The sequence below is a fragment of the Nomascus leucogenys genome, chromosome 21 (assembly GCF_006542625.1).
Source record: "Nomascus leucogenys isolate Asia chromosome 21, Asia_NLE_v1, whole genome shotgun sequence".
Taxonomy (NCBI): Eukaryota; Metazoa; Chordata; class Mammalia; order Primates; family Hylobatidae; genus Nomascus; species Nomascus leucogenys.
Window position 1 is genome coordinate 33,058,500 of NC_044401.1, and position 15,987 is coordinate 33,074,486.

The following is a 15,987-nucleotide window of genomic DNA, read 5'->3' on the forward strand; positions in this document are numbered from 1 at the left end:
TTCTCCCCAGGTTCTCAAAATTAAGGAACAAAATGTCCATAATAAAACTGCAAGCACATTCTTGAAGAAAGATGTGTGAATACCTGTGTTATTTTAGGAGATAGTTGCCTACTGTGAGTTTTAGCTGTTAGGAAAGTCAGTCAGTGAGTCCACAGATACTGCTATCATTTAACCTATTGTGAGGATCAAAAGGTGAAATTCTAATCATTATTGACTCACGCTTAGGTTTTGTGTCAGGGAGAATATAACAAACGGAAATGCCAAAGAAGTTAGTGTTTGTTTATTGAAATGGTAGTCAGAGTTTTTGGGTTCTAGTGCACATCCTGCTTCTAGCTGTATGACCTTGGGCATATATTCAACTTCCTTGACCCTCAGTGGCCTCAGCTATAATATGAAGGAGCTGGACTTAATTACTTGTAAAGCTACATTGAGAAATAGGGGAAAAAAAACTTTAAGATTGTTATATTCAAGAAAATACCCCATTTGAGCGTGAATATATAGGCATTTGTAACCAATACTCTGAAAAACAGTCTTCTTCTGATTCTTGTTGATAACTATGACAGCAATTCGGATTTGTACCCTCATATAAACTATAGCGTTACTACTAAATATGTGGTTCTCAGACCAGCAGCGCCAGCAACACCTAAGAATTTATCAGGACAGCAGAATCTCAGCCCTGCCCTATACCTACCGAGTCAGAATCTTCATTATACCAAGATTTGTAGTGATTTGTACGCACACAAAATTTGAGAAGCACTGGTCTTTAACACTGTTTTGCCACATACTCGCCCCCAGGGACAATTTCAGTGGGCAATCTCTGAAATGGAAGAACCTAAAAAGCCCAGGGGATTTTTGGTAAATTACTATTTTCAGAAACCCCAGGAATATCCTTCTCATGACAAAAGTAACTCCATTGGTAAACTATGAAACAAAATGATTAATTTAATTATATATTTTTTAAGTTGAAAGTTTGATTAAGTGAGAGTCATGAACTTTCTTGTGATTAAGGGCTCTCTTTAGCCCATACACCCAGGGGACTAGAAGAGAAATGTGTACTGATTGCATTTCTGGGAGAAAAATACTGAAAACATAAACTCTGGTCATTTGGATAAATAATGTCAGATTCATGTACAAAGAACAGATAATACTCTATTTTTCAAATAGTCTATTCTTATATGCTATTACACAATTAATTTAAAAATTGCCAATACTCAATGTTGTGAGATATTCGAATATTTTAGAAAAATGTGACATTGTCAAAATGTTATATAGAGTTGTACGAATAAATACATTTCTAAAACTTACAGCTGTTCTATGAATACAATTAAATATCTTCCAGTATCTTCATTTCATAAGTTTAAGGTTATATTGTCTACATATATCATCAATGTGGCAGTAAATGTATAAATTAACTGACCCCATAGGAATCATCAATTAATTAGTTTCATAAATTGCCAAAAGATGGCATCTCTTCATGCATCCCCATATGCAATAATTTGAAATATTAAACCTGTTTGCAAAATTTTCTTTACTTTCTTTATCATTAAGCCCCGTATTCTCTTTCACTTCATGGCAAAAATATTTTTAAATATTTAATTAAGTGTTTTGAAATACATTATAAAACTAAGAGAAATTAATGCCTTACAAGCAAGTAATTCATTAGTAATTAATGTGTTATATAAAAGATAGTTTATATTTTTTTCTGCCTTGAACCTATTGGTCCTCTTTCTTTATACTATCACAGAATAAGATGACAACCATCTCCTCCTCTCTCAATAGTACCAAAGATAGGTTTTTTTTTTTTTTAAGGTAGTTATCACCAAAGAGACTACAGTTAGCTTATATTTTATGATTGTTTCTACCACAGTTGAAAGTATTGAAATTTATTCTGACTGTGATGATTATGCTCTTTTATGCTTTTGGGAGCCAAGTAAACTGTCCACAGTTTTAATTATGCTAAAAATATTGAAATGAAAATGGGAAAACAAATGTCACTTTTATCACTATGGATAAATTTCCTGTGATTTCACATGGTTCACCAGAACATTTATATTTCTCTTTTAAAATGCTAAATTTAGGGGAAATATCTAAATTTTTTTTAATATACAGTCATTCCCAGAACTGAAAATCTAAAAATCCATGCTAAATTGACTCTCATAGCAAATTGACCCTTGTAGTAAATTGACCTAGAAAAACAAATTTCATGGCCTGGTGAAAATGTACACCATTGTGGAAGAAAATTAGCTTATTGAGTACTGGAAACATTGATTGTCACTCTCCTTGCTTGCTAGCATTTTAAGTATGAGATAATCTGCCTGTGTTGCAGAAACGTTAAGAATTTATAGGCATAGTATATAGTATATACACCACAATATAAGTAGTATTATTAATATATGTGATATATGTATGGTTGGTATATGTATTTTTGTATATATTTATATACAAAATGGTTGGTATGGTTGGTATATGTATTTTTTGTGTATATTTATAGCAATATTTACTGCTTTAGTTTTTTAACTTACAATTTTGCTACTGTTTATAAAACATTCAGTGTCCCTCTTCAAAATATAACCTATTATTTTACCTCACCCCACTCCACATGTCTTATTATTAGAGTTTCATGTTATGTTGATGAAAGTATATAAAAGTAATGAAAATGAATTCACAAATATTCAGAAATTGATAACCTCAAGATGATCTCTTCCTTCCTTTTTATATAGCTACATCAAGTAGCAATATGATCAACATTTTCACCTTCTCTCATTTTAAAATATGCAATCACAACGTATAGAGTGCAAATGACCTAATGATCTTATGTAGTGTAAATTCTATTTATACAATGATTGAATCTAAATGATCTAAGATATGTGGCCATCATGTACTTTTTTAAACTCATCAAGAAGGATAATTCCTTTCTCTACATTTTCCTCAGGACAGTCACATATTAACCCTAATTCATAGATGATCGTATGATCCTTGAGTTTAACAGCAGGTGATATGTAAAATGGAAGTTTTGCAAATAATCATCTATAAACAGAAACATCCTGAAGATCACTGTCTACTTTTGAACATAATCATACTGAAAATTGACTTCATTAAAAAAAAAAACAAGTAAACAACAACAAAAAACCTCTCACAACAATCACTCTATAGCTATTCAAGCCAATTTTATTACTGACACATGTTTTTTTGCATGTGGGGTTTTTTCCCCTGGAACCCTCCTACTGGAGATCATCCTATTTGTCATTTCCTTACATTACCAAAGAGTCTGCCCAAATGTGACATTCTCAGTGAGGCATTGCTGATAACCCTTTTCCTCTTCACCCCTACCTCCTCTGGTCACTCTTCATGCCCCTAATTTTATTTTTCTTCATATCATTTGTAAACTTGAACTTATATGATTTAAATCATTTATTTACATGTGTGTTGGTTTTTCTCCCCAACTAAAATGTAAGTGGCAGGAAGAATGCAAGGACTTTGTCTTGTTGACCAAATTTTGGGCAGCTAAAAATAAACATAGTAATCACTCATTATGTGTTTGCTAAAGGAATGGGTGTCTGGTTTATCCTGTATAAATACAGATTCCTTTATCTTTCCTCTTTGTGTCTGTTTTAAGGGCAGTATTTCCCTATATAAGTAATTCTAAGTATTCTTAAGTGGAATGACTCCAACTAAAAAATTCTGCACTTAAAAAAATTATTTCTTTTTTCATTTACAAAAGAAGTCCATATGGGCTGTTACAAATATAAGCTGTGGAGAAATAAATAAAATTCCACTCCCCATTCAAAATAATTGTTGACCTTTTTTGGGGGGTGAGGGGTGGGGACACTGTCTCTGTCCCCCAGGCCGGAGTCAATGGCGCAATCTCGGCTCACCACAACCTCTGCCTCCCTGGGTCAAGTGACTCTCGTGCCTCAGCCTCCCTAGTAGCTGGGATTACAGGTGTGTGCCACCACGCCCAACTGAGTTTTGCATTTTTAGTAGATACAGGGTTTCACCATGTTGCCCAGGCTGGTTTTGAACTTCTGACCTCTAGTGATCCACCTGCCTCAGCCTCCCAAAGTGCTGGGATTATGGGCGTGAGCCACTGCGCCCAGCAGATTGTTCACCATTTCTTAACTGTTCCTGACTTTTTCAGCCACATATAGTTTGGAATAAATAAATAAGAAAACCTATAGTCATTTATTAAAGTGTGCATTTTTTAAGTGTCGGTAACTGTTTTTTTAGTGTGAATCTTTGTATTTCCTTAGAGTAGAATATTCTTTGTATTTGCATTACCATTTAATAAAATTTCTGTTAGGAATATTACGAGTACTTCTATGGAATGAGAAGGGCAGACTAAAAATACTGAAACCAACTGAGGACGCTGTTTCCTGACCCAGATTGACTATATAACAGGAGCTATCTTGGTAATTCACATAGCTCAAATAAAGGAATTGTGAAGAACATTATGATTTTACTGATTTTTGATAAACCCAAGCTAAATTAAACTACCTTAAAATCTCACTATTGTAAATAGCCAATTTTATATACATCTCTAAGGAACATCTAATTTGTACCTTGATACAATAAAAATAAAAAATAAAAGCAATAAAGCATCTTGAAGTAGCAAACTAACAATTACTAAAAGAACAGAAGAGAATAGCAGGAAATGGAGCTGGAAGATAACATACAAGTTACAAAATAGTATGGCTTAAAAAATATGGCTTGTTCTCTAGAGCTGTGCTGTCCACCAGGTAGGCGCTAAGCATGAATGGTTATTTAAATTTTGATTTAAAATAATTAAAATGCAATTACATTTAAATTATGCACTTTTGTCATACTAATTAAATTTTAAGCACCCAATAGCCACATGTGGCTAGTGACTATTGTATTGAACAGCACAGATAAGAACATTTTCATTATCATAGAAAGTTCTACTGGAAAGCACTGTCTACTATATCAAAATCTGTTTTTGTCTGGGTTCTCCACAGAAACTGAACTATTCAGAAGTCTGTATATGTGTGTGTGTGGCATCTATACCATAATGATGTTTATTTATTTATTTTTATCATTATTATATTGAAACAGGGCCTTGCTCTGTCGCCCAAGTTGGAGTTCATTGTGGCTGGATCTTGGCTCACTGCAGCCTTGACCTCCCTGGGCTCAGGTGGTCTTTTCACCTCAGCCTCCCGAGCAGCTGGGACTACAAGCGTATGCCACCATGTCTGGTTTATTTTTGTATTTTTTGCAGAGACAGGATTTTGCCATGTTGCCCAGGCTGATCTCAAATTACTAGGCTCAAGAGATCTGCCTGCCTCAGCCTCCCAAAGTGCTAGGTTTATATGCATGAGCCATTGTGCCTGGGTTGTTTTTTAATTTTTATTTTTTGTGAGTACATAGTAGGTGTATATATTTATGGAGTACAGAAGATGTTTTGACACAGGCATGCAATGCATCATAATCACATCTTGCATAACGAGATATCCATCCCCTCAAGCATTTATCCATTGTGTTACAAACAATCCAACTATACTACTTATTTTTAAATCTACAATTAAATTATTATTGACTAGAGTGACCCTATTATGTTATCAAATGGTAGATCTTATTTATTCTAACTTTTTTTTTTTTTCTTTTTGAGATGGAGACTCACTCTGTCGCCCAGGCTGGAGTGCAGTGGCGCCATCTCGGCTCACTGCAAGCTCCTACTCCCGGGTTCACCCCGTTCTCCTGCCTCAGCCTCCCGAGCAGCTGGGACTACAGGCGCCCACCACCACGCCCGGCTAATTTTTTGTATTTTTGGTAGAGATGGGGTTTCACCGTGTTAGCCAGGATGGTCTCGAACTCCTGACCTCGTGATCCACCCGCCTCAGCCTCCCAAAGTGCTGGGATTACAGGCATGAGCCACTGTGCCTGGCCAATTTTTTGTATTTTTAATAGAGACTGGGTTTCACCATGTTATCCAGGACAGTCTGGATCTCCTGACCTCGTGATCCACCTGCCTCGGCCTCCCAAAGTGCTAGGATTACAGGGTGAGCCACCGGGTTGGCCCTAACTTTTTTTATACCGATTAACCATCCCCACCTTTCTCCCATTCCCCTATTACCATTCCCAGCCTCTGGTAAACATCCTGCCACTCTCTGTGACCATGAGTTCAATTGTTATGATCTTATATCCCACAAATAACTGATCACATGTGATGTTTATCTTTCTATGCTTGGTTTATTTCACTTAATGTAATGATCTCCAGTTCCATCCATGTTGTTGCAGATAACAGGATCTCATTCTTTTTACAGCTGCATAGCACTCCATTGTAGATATGTACCACATTTTCTTTATCCATTCTTTATCCATTTCTTTATCCAAAATTTTGAAATTTTGGCAATTGTGAACAGTGCTGTAACAAACAAAGAAGTGCAGATATCTCTTAAATATACTGATTTCCTTTCTTTTGGGTATATACCCAGCAGTGACATTGCTGGATCTTATGATACCACTATTTTTAGTTTTTTGAGGAACCTCCAAACTCTTCTCCATAGTGTTTGCACAAATTTACATTTCCATCAACAGTATAGAATGGTTCCCTTTCCTCCACATCCTCACCAGTATTTGCTATTACCTGCCTTATGGATATAAGCTATTTTAACTCAGGTGAGTTGATATTCATTGTAGTTTTGATTTGCATTTCTCTGATAATCAATGATGCTGTGCACCTTTTCATGTGCCTGTTTGCCATCTGTATGTCTTTTTTGAGAAATGTGTATTGAAATATTTTGCACATTTTTTTTATCAGATTACTATTTTCTTTTTCATGTAGAGTTGTTTGAGCTCCTTATACTTTCTGGTTATAAATCTCTCCCATTCTGTGGGTGGTCTTTTTAGTTTATTGATTGTTTCCTTTGCTGTGCAGAAGCTTTTTAACTTGATGTGATCTCATTTGTCCATTTTTGCTTCAGTTTCCTGTGCTTATGGGATATTACTAAAGAAATTATTGCCCAGACCAGTGCAATGTTCTGGAGATTCTTTTCTTTTCTTTTCTTTCTTTCTTTCCTTCCCTGCCTCCCTCCCTCCCTCCTTCCTTCCTTCCTTGTTTCTTTTTTATTTTCATTTTCTTTCTTTCTTTCTTTCTTTCTTTCTTTCTTTCTTTCTTTCTTTCTTTCTTTCTTCTTCTTTCTTTCTTTCTTTCTTCTCTTCTTTCTTTTCTTTCTTTTTCTGCCTTTCTTTTTCTTTTTTCTCTCTCTTTCTCTTTCTTTCTTTTTCTTTCTTTCTTTCTCTTTTTCCTTCCTTCTCTTCTCTTCTCTTTTCTTTTTTGAGACAGAGTCCCACTCTGTCATCCAGGCTGGTGTACAGTGACCCAATCTCGGCTCACTGCAACCTCCCCCTGTTCTGGAGATTTTCTCCGATGTTTTCTTGTAGTAGTTTCATAATTTGAGGTCTTAGATTTAAGTCTATAATTCATTTTGATTTGGCTTTTGTATATGGTGAGAGATAAGTGTCAAGTTTCATTCTTCTGCATAAGGATATCATAATGATATTTATTATAAGGAATTATAAGGGGTTGGTTCACAGGGTTATGGAGGCTGAGAAGTCCCAAGATTTACTGTCGGAAAGCTGAAGACCCGGGAAAACTGATGATATAATTTCAGTCTGTGATGGTTTATTTTATATGTCAACCAGACTGTGCTTACAGATGTCCAGATAGCTGATAAGATATGATTTCTGGATGTATCTGTGAGGGTGTTTCTGGAAGAGATTACCATTTGAATCAGTAGACTAAGGAAAGAAGATCCACCCTCACCAATGTGAGTTGGCATCCTCCAATTTGTTGAGGGCTCTAGCAGAATAAAATGACGGAGAAAGGTGCAGAAAGAAAACATTCCCCCTCCCTCTCCCTAACCCGGGACACCCATTTTCTCTTTCCCTCACACATCAGAGCCCCTGGTTCTTAGGCCTTTGAATTCTGGGACTGACACCAGGTTCTACTCCTCCTTCCCCCATATCACCACTGGTTCTCAGGTCTTCAGACTCACTGAATTAGACCACCGGCGGCGTTCTTTGTTCTCTAGCTTGCAGATGAAAGATGGAGGGACTTCTTAGCCTCCATATTTACAGGAGCCAATTTCCAGAATAAAATTACTATTGGTGTTGTTTTTCTAGAGAATGCTAACTAATGCATTGTCTGAGTCAAAGTCCAAAGGCAGGAGATGACTGATGCCCCAACTTGAAAATAGGCAGAGAGAGAGAGAGGATTATTTCTTACTCAGCCTTATATTCTATTCAGACATTCAGTAGATTGGATGAGGCCCAGATGCATTGGAGAAGGAAATTTGTTTTACAGTCTATTGATTCAAATGTTAACCTCATTCAGAAACATACTTACAAAGACACAGAAATATAACCAAATGTTGGGTACCCTGTGGCCCAGTCACATTGACACACAAAATTAAGCATCACCCCTTTCATCTGATATGTATCATATTAGCCTTCATCATCACTACCATGGTATTTTCACCACCCTAGCTCTAAATTTCGGATATTACCATTAAGAGAAAATAAGATTTACCTCTCAAGTATGTCAATGTGCTACCTAATGCAGTTTGTTTATTTTGCTATAGATTTGCCTTTTTCTGGTAACACTGATATTAAAATCATTATCTTGGCATGGGAGTTGGGGAGAAGAGAACCTCCTTACTCCAAGTATTACCTTACAGTACAGTCTATTAATATAAACAAATACATATATATATTAGTCTAAACTCTTTGGTTGCGAGTGTCATAAATCCAAATCAAATTAGCTTAAGAAGAAAAGAAATCTATTAGTTCATTTAACTTTAAAGTCCAAACGGGGTGTAGCAAGTCCACTTTGATTCTAATGACTCAGTGATAGAATTAGAATTGTGTTTCATTTCATTCAAATATGAACTCTAATTTCTTTTGGATTCATTAAGGACTAATCAAGCTCTCCACACAGACAGACAAAGACGGTCAACAGATTTCTGGCTTACCCTATACTTATGTTTAGAGGTTCCAGAGTAAAGAAAAGAGCTATTTATTTATAACTCTGACAGGGATTCTTGAATGACTTAGAAACAGTTCGCTTTTTATTATATGCTCATCCTTCAATGACTCACTTTGGTGGATTGGCCAGTGGCAGACAGAAGTGCAGATATTTAATTAAATTATCTTGCCAGAAGGGAGGGCAAAATTCTAAAAGAAAAGACAAAATGTAACAAATGTCCCAAGACAGAATACAATAAAATTAGAAAATGTAATACAAGGGACATTTATAGTGATACGAATGTTATTTTGTTACCCATGATAGTTAGAAGAAAGTAGCAAATGACAATTTTTAGCACTTTACACAAGACACAGTAGTGTCTCAAAAAATAGTTATGGAACGAATAAACATACCGCTGTAATAAAGTTCTCACTACTGGCAAAATGTGGAAGAAGATTATCCTCAGATTTTACAGAGCCAAAAGATTACTTTTCTGCTTTTCTATGATAGCTCGCAATACTGTGTATCTAAGTGTCATATCAGTTCTTGAAAATTAACGATAGTTAAATGCTGATTAATTTCCAGCTTTTCTCCCTTATAATTTTCACATATTTTTTTCAGAGTTGCTTAGAGTCACCCCTGCGCTTGTTGCGTGCATACTTAGTTGTTTCCCCTGTGTGCCTCCTTGCACTTGTCCCTATTAAATTTCGTACTGTTTTTGATGAATGACTACTCTAATTTATCAAGGTCGTTTTAAATTCTAGTTTGGGCTTCTAAGATCAAAGCAACCCAAGCAAACTCTGTGTCACATTAGACATGTTCTTAATTATTTTACCTAAATTTTTACAAGAAACATGTGCATGCACACACACCCATACACACACACACACACACACACACACACACACGAGTCATAAGAATTCCAGTCTTAAATTACCTTACTGGTACTCCAGGAAAGGGTTTGTTATTTGTTAGGATTTGGATAAAAACTTAGACTTGGATGAAACAGAGTTAGCTTGCAAGCTCTCTGCATTTTATGAGATTGCTTTCAGAGAAAGTATTTAGTTCAGCAAGGCAGAACGACATATTCTATGCCTATAGAGTTTGATAAGCAGAGTGAAGACCAGGATTCTGAAACCTAGGATCAGATAAAATGAAATGCAAATTTGAAGTCCCAAAAAGGAATTGTGGGCAACATGAAAACAGAACTTGAGAGCACAATGCTTAGAGAAAGACCCAAGTTCGGGACAAAAGCAGAAGAACTTGATGAAAAACCAAATACATTTTATGGATGGAATTCCTAGCTGACCCCTTGTTTAGAGAAAAGAAAAAAAAGTTTTGGAATCAAACTCAGCTGGAGTTTGAGATCCAGGAAATTATAGATCTATGCTTAAATTTTTCTTTTGATTTTTTTGTTTTGTTTTGTGTTTGTACTGAATGAATGTATACAGACTATGTTAACCAACCACCTTCATAGAATAAAATGATTGAATATATTTAAAAAGGCATATAAAGATTTTAATGACTTGTCTAAGGACACAGAACATTTTAAATAGAAAGAGAATAATAGAACAAAATGCTTCTTGATGCACAGCCAAATGCTAAAGATGGTGTGTGTTCCCACAGCAACATTGTTGAAGTCCTTCTGGGTATTGTTTATTCACTGGATAGTTTTGGCAAAAAATGGTAAATTATCTACCTCCAAAAATGTCTCTATCATATGACATCCACCTAGAAATTGAAAGATCATATTCAGATTACACCAATACATTTAGACAATTTTTAAACTATTCAGTATAAAAACGTCTCACATATAATCAAGTTTATATGATCAGCTGTCTCAGCAAGCAGTATCATAGGAATGAAGTCATCCAGACTGCTGCATGTTGATAATGAATTAGGCATTTGTTCTTCAGTAAATGATTATAGTGGAGGAGAAAGAGATATAACATTTATTGTGACTTTTTTCTAGGTAAGATGCTTTTATAATACCACATATAATTATCAATCCAATAAAATATATCTATTATCAATATGAATTTGTAAACAAATAATCTGAACTCAGAAAGTTTAAATAATTTTATCAAGTTGTAAAGGTAGTAAATGCCAGATCAACATTACTTCAAATCTTGAATATTGTGATTGCTTATATTCTCCTTTAGCAAACCTAAGCAAACAGAGATATAAAATTACCATTATTACAAAATATGCTTTATTCTTTTTACACTGAGGTGATAATATGGAAGTCCTACTGAAAGAGAAATCAGCACCATGGTCAGATCCACACCATCTGATGTGCACTTCCTATCCCCGAAGTGAGTCCTTGTGTAGGAAGAGAATGAAATAAGAAAGTTAGAATAGAAGTTGCTGGAACACTAAATCCTTTACCTCAGCATACATTAGAATATCTGAGATATCCATTCCACAAAGTGAAAACCAGCACTATTTTTGAAAGCTTTCTTTGTTGTCCCTCAAGACTTCCCAAGGAAAATTTCCACAGGTTTTTCATGCAAAAAGTTTCTGTACTTAAAACATATTTACAGAAATGGCATTACCAAATATCATTTGAAAATGTCAATGCCTTTCCTTAGGCACACAAAGCTTCTATATTTTTAATTTTCCCACTTGCCCTCCTATTATTTCTATAGTACATATTATCCTTCTAACTCATAAACTAGGTTCTATGCTTTCATTACTGGTCTGCATTCCAAAAACCCTAGAGGGATTTTATCCTTACCACATACTCCATTTTGCATCACTTAGAAAACAAAAATTTTCACACTCTTTGGACTTTGCGAAACATCATTTATTTAATAACAGTACAGAGCCGTTATGTTTTAAAAATTATATGAACAATTCACAGATAACACGTTTAACCAAAAATTCTGATTTCATAATTCTAACCAGTTCTTCTTCCATAGAGGTAAATGGTCACTTTTCTTTTTCAACATAAATAAAAACAGTATCATAGCTGGTGTAACTTAGTATCTAAAATCCTGTTTATTTGTATCTATTTAAATGTGAACTATTATTTTCCATGTCTGCATAATTCTGCAAAAGACTGATCACATTGTTCTCTAGATTCTGACATACGCTGATTTAAATGAGAGTGAATTTTGCTCGCAGCTACCGTGTGTTTTGGAAGAAACAGCCTGCAGCCAAAGTTACCTTTCTGCTGGCTTTACATATAGGAGAAACTGTAGAATTATAGCTGATTTTCAGCAACCTAAACTTAACAATGGTTTGTATTGTAAATGTTTATTTGCGTTTCTGTCTTTAAATGGGACTATTAAATAATACTTTTAATTACAACCTAGGATCTGAAAATTTTGATAAATAATACAAAGAATAAGGTTTGGGGGCCAAAATATCAGCTACTTACCTGGCAGATAACAAGTTGAACCCTTTGTGTTCGTCAAGAGGTTCTGCTAATTGAACCCTGAATCTTCACAGTTATAAACACCATCAAATGCACTTTTCTGTCACAGGATTAGCCCTTCTAAAGAGAGGGTTGAGGAGGGGGTGGGAGAATTAGTGCTCAACCTGGGTAATGCTGTGACACTAAAAACAAAACCCTTAACAAAAGAGAATGTTCTTTCCCTGTGAGCATTTCACTCCCAAGATGAGGAAGAGAAGAAGGAAAAAATTATGTCAAAAATATGATTCCCAAAATTACCAAACAGGTATCACATATCCCTCGATCTAGAAAGAAGCCAAAAGTTTCATAGTAATTGAGGCTCCTTCACACAAGGAAAACTTTGTAAGAAAAGTGTGCTCTTCCCAGTATAGTTACCATGATATGCTACAGTTTTGGTTTGGTTTGGTTTTATTGTTGTTTTTCCTTTACTTAACTGGGCTTCATTGTTAAATCTACAGTCAAGCAGAGTTTTGGCTATTTTCCTCTGGCAAGAAGACTGACCATCACTCTGGACACTTCTGCTCCCACCTTCATGCTGCCAGGTTCCCAATCCCAACCACTACACTTTTTTGTTGTCCTCCAGGAGTCACTGAAGGATACAAATGAATCAAAACACAATAATTGTACCAAATCCAAGTTTTCATTATAGTAATGCTAAATAATTGTTCCCTATTTTATTTTCCATTAAAAATGTAAATTAACTTAGTCCAATATGGCCCATTTCAGATCTACCTTGAAATTGAAGGCAACATACTTTAAGAACAAAATATATAAAGACATGGCAATAAAATTCTAGCAACAAAGAGATGCCCCAAATTTGAATATAATCTCCTTCCAATTGTGACTTGGGAGAATTAAAGTCAGAAAGAATAAACCTCCTCACAAATTAAAGTCCTAAAATGTTAAAACCCAGAGAAATTGAAGTTCATATTGAAGTTATATTTACTCTTGCAATATTTTATTTTGAATAAATTAATGTAAAATTTCCCCACCCTAACTGCAAATTTTGTATATTCTCAAACAGTTGGGTCTCAGTGCCTGAGCCATGTTTCTTTAGTAACTACAACCAGAACTATCTGTCATGGGAATGGGTTCAGTTCTTTAGAGCCTCTTGAGTTGTATTAGCCATAAATGATATGCCTCACTTTTAGAGGGTCCAAAGAGTTAATCATACACATCATATTTTATGTACAAAACCAAAGCTACCCAAATGCAGATTAGAAACAGTCCATCACATCTAGAACAGTTTATCCCTAGCCAAATTTTGTTCTCAGAACCCTTTCTTCATGCTGTAAGAGACCATAGTGGAGTTTCAGTGTTAAGATAGTAAAGGAGAGAAGATGGAGTAAAAATTGAATTTAGCCTCCCTGGACCAAAAGATCATTCATTCTTCGCCATGTCTCCAAAATCGTCTGAATGAAAACTCATTCCTGTCAAACAATTAATCATGGAGTTGTGATTACCACATTAATTGCTATTGCTCTTCAAGTCCCGTGTTTCTGGACTCCAATAATGACGAAGACAGGTTCAGTCTGGCAACATAGAGTGCACACTCTCATTCAAACAGGCTTTGTCGTTCCTGGATCATTTCCACAAATTTTGCAATGTACTGCGTAAGGCCTAAGAAACCCCTTTCCTAAATAATGTTTACCCTCCAAAACTTTGGTCTCAGTTAAAAAGACATCCTCTGTAGCTGAAACTGCTGTGAATGTTTCTGGCCCCTAGTGGCCTAATAAGAACAAAGCATGAGTCGCAGTCTTTGCTTTGCTTTAATGTTACAACTTTTGAGTAGCATTTCATTGTTGCTGCATTTTCTGCACCCCTGTGATAAGTGTTTGACAGTTTGTTTCTTGTTTTGCCCTGTTTTTTTTTTTTAGTATTTTCTGATTATCTAATTTTATTTTTCCATTCTAGAAGACTCAGCTGAAATGGGGGCCCCTATCTAACGCTACCTTCTTAAGTCTGGAACTCATAATCCGAAGTTAGAACCTGCACAGTGTAGCTAGCACAAATTTAACACAGCTGCAGTTTTAAACTAGCAGAGATTGTGCCTTAGTAGCCTGTGAAGACACTCTTTTGTTTATAATTACATATTTCCCTCAGCTGTTCCTGCTTACTGAGGCCTTTGTGATCTTTCAGCATCTGCCCTGAATGCCAGCATATATATTCTAGGTGTAATTCAAGCTACAGATTAGCAGCCTCTATCCTAAAGTTCCCCACATTTGGCAAAGGCCACCCATGAATTTTGCTGAGGCCCATGTGGCCCATGCCTTTGCTAGTGCTAATCCTCTCATGCAGCTGTCATCTGCCAAGATAAACTATATGCCAAAGCCTCTTCCCTAGCGCACAGAACATAAAAGCCAGTAGCATCACTGTAAATACAGGCTTGTCCCAACATAAGCCGCTATAGACAGTATAGGTCAAAATACCCTAGAGCACAAAGCTCAAAGCCACTGGTCCTGGTCCCACCAAATTCTCTCCCTAATATATTCCCCCCCTGCAAATGGTCATTTTTTGTTTGTTTGTTTTGGGTTCTCAACATTTCTTAATTCTGAACCCATTTTGGGGGTCTTTGAAAGACTCAGTATTTGTCACTGTTCTTTCTCAGCCGGGATTCTGAACAAATTGAAAACTAAGTTAAATAATAGGCATTTGGAAGCCAAAATAGTAGCCTTATTACTGAGCTCAAGGTATCCACCTGCCTCGGCCTCCCAAAGTGCTGGGATGAGCCACTGCACCAGGCCAACAATCTTATTTTAAAATAATGTGTTGTCGTGAGCTGAGATCGCAACACTGCACTCCAGCTTGAGTGACAGAGCGAGACTCCGTCTCAAAAAAAAAAAAAAATTAGAATAATGCATCGTAAAGTGTTTTGGGTGCCACAAAACCCAAACTAGCAAGTATTGATGATATTTATGCCTGAGAGCTGGTTTTCTTGTAAACAGAATGTGGGACTGGTGTAGTTGGGTTGGGGTCAGTTGCCCAGAGCATGAGTTGAAACTTGCGATTCTGGGGAAATGACTACTAGAAATAGGGATTAAGATGAGCAGGGTGGCTATAGGGGTTTTCATGGAGGACAAATTAATCTGGCGAATTGCAAAATGCCAGTCATAGTTGGTTTTTTTTTTTTTTTTTTTCCGTTCCCTCTCCCAGGATTTTTTTTTCTCTATTTTAAACCTTCCCCCAGCATCATAGTGGGTGGTTGCTATGAAGTGAGTGTTTCTGTGCCCCTCACCCCCAATTCATATGTGAAATCCTAACCCTCAAGATTTTGGTATTAGGAAGACATTTGGGATATAATTGGGTCATAAGGCTATATCTCTCATGAATGGGATTCGTGTCCTTATAAATGAGACCCAAGAGCTCATGTGTCCCTTCCACCATGTGAGGACACAGTGAGAAGACACTGTCTAGAACGGGAAAAAGAGACCTCCCAGACACCAAATCTGCTGGTGCTTTGACCTTGGATTTATCAGCCTCCAGAACTGTGAGAAATAGATTTCTGTGGTTAAAAGCCACCCAGTTTATGGTGCCTTGTTATAGCAACTCAATCAGCTTAAGACAGTGGTGGAAGAGAAAGGACAGTCAG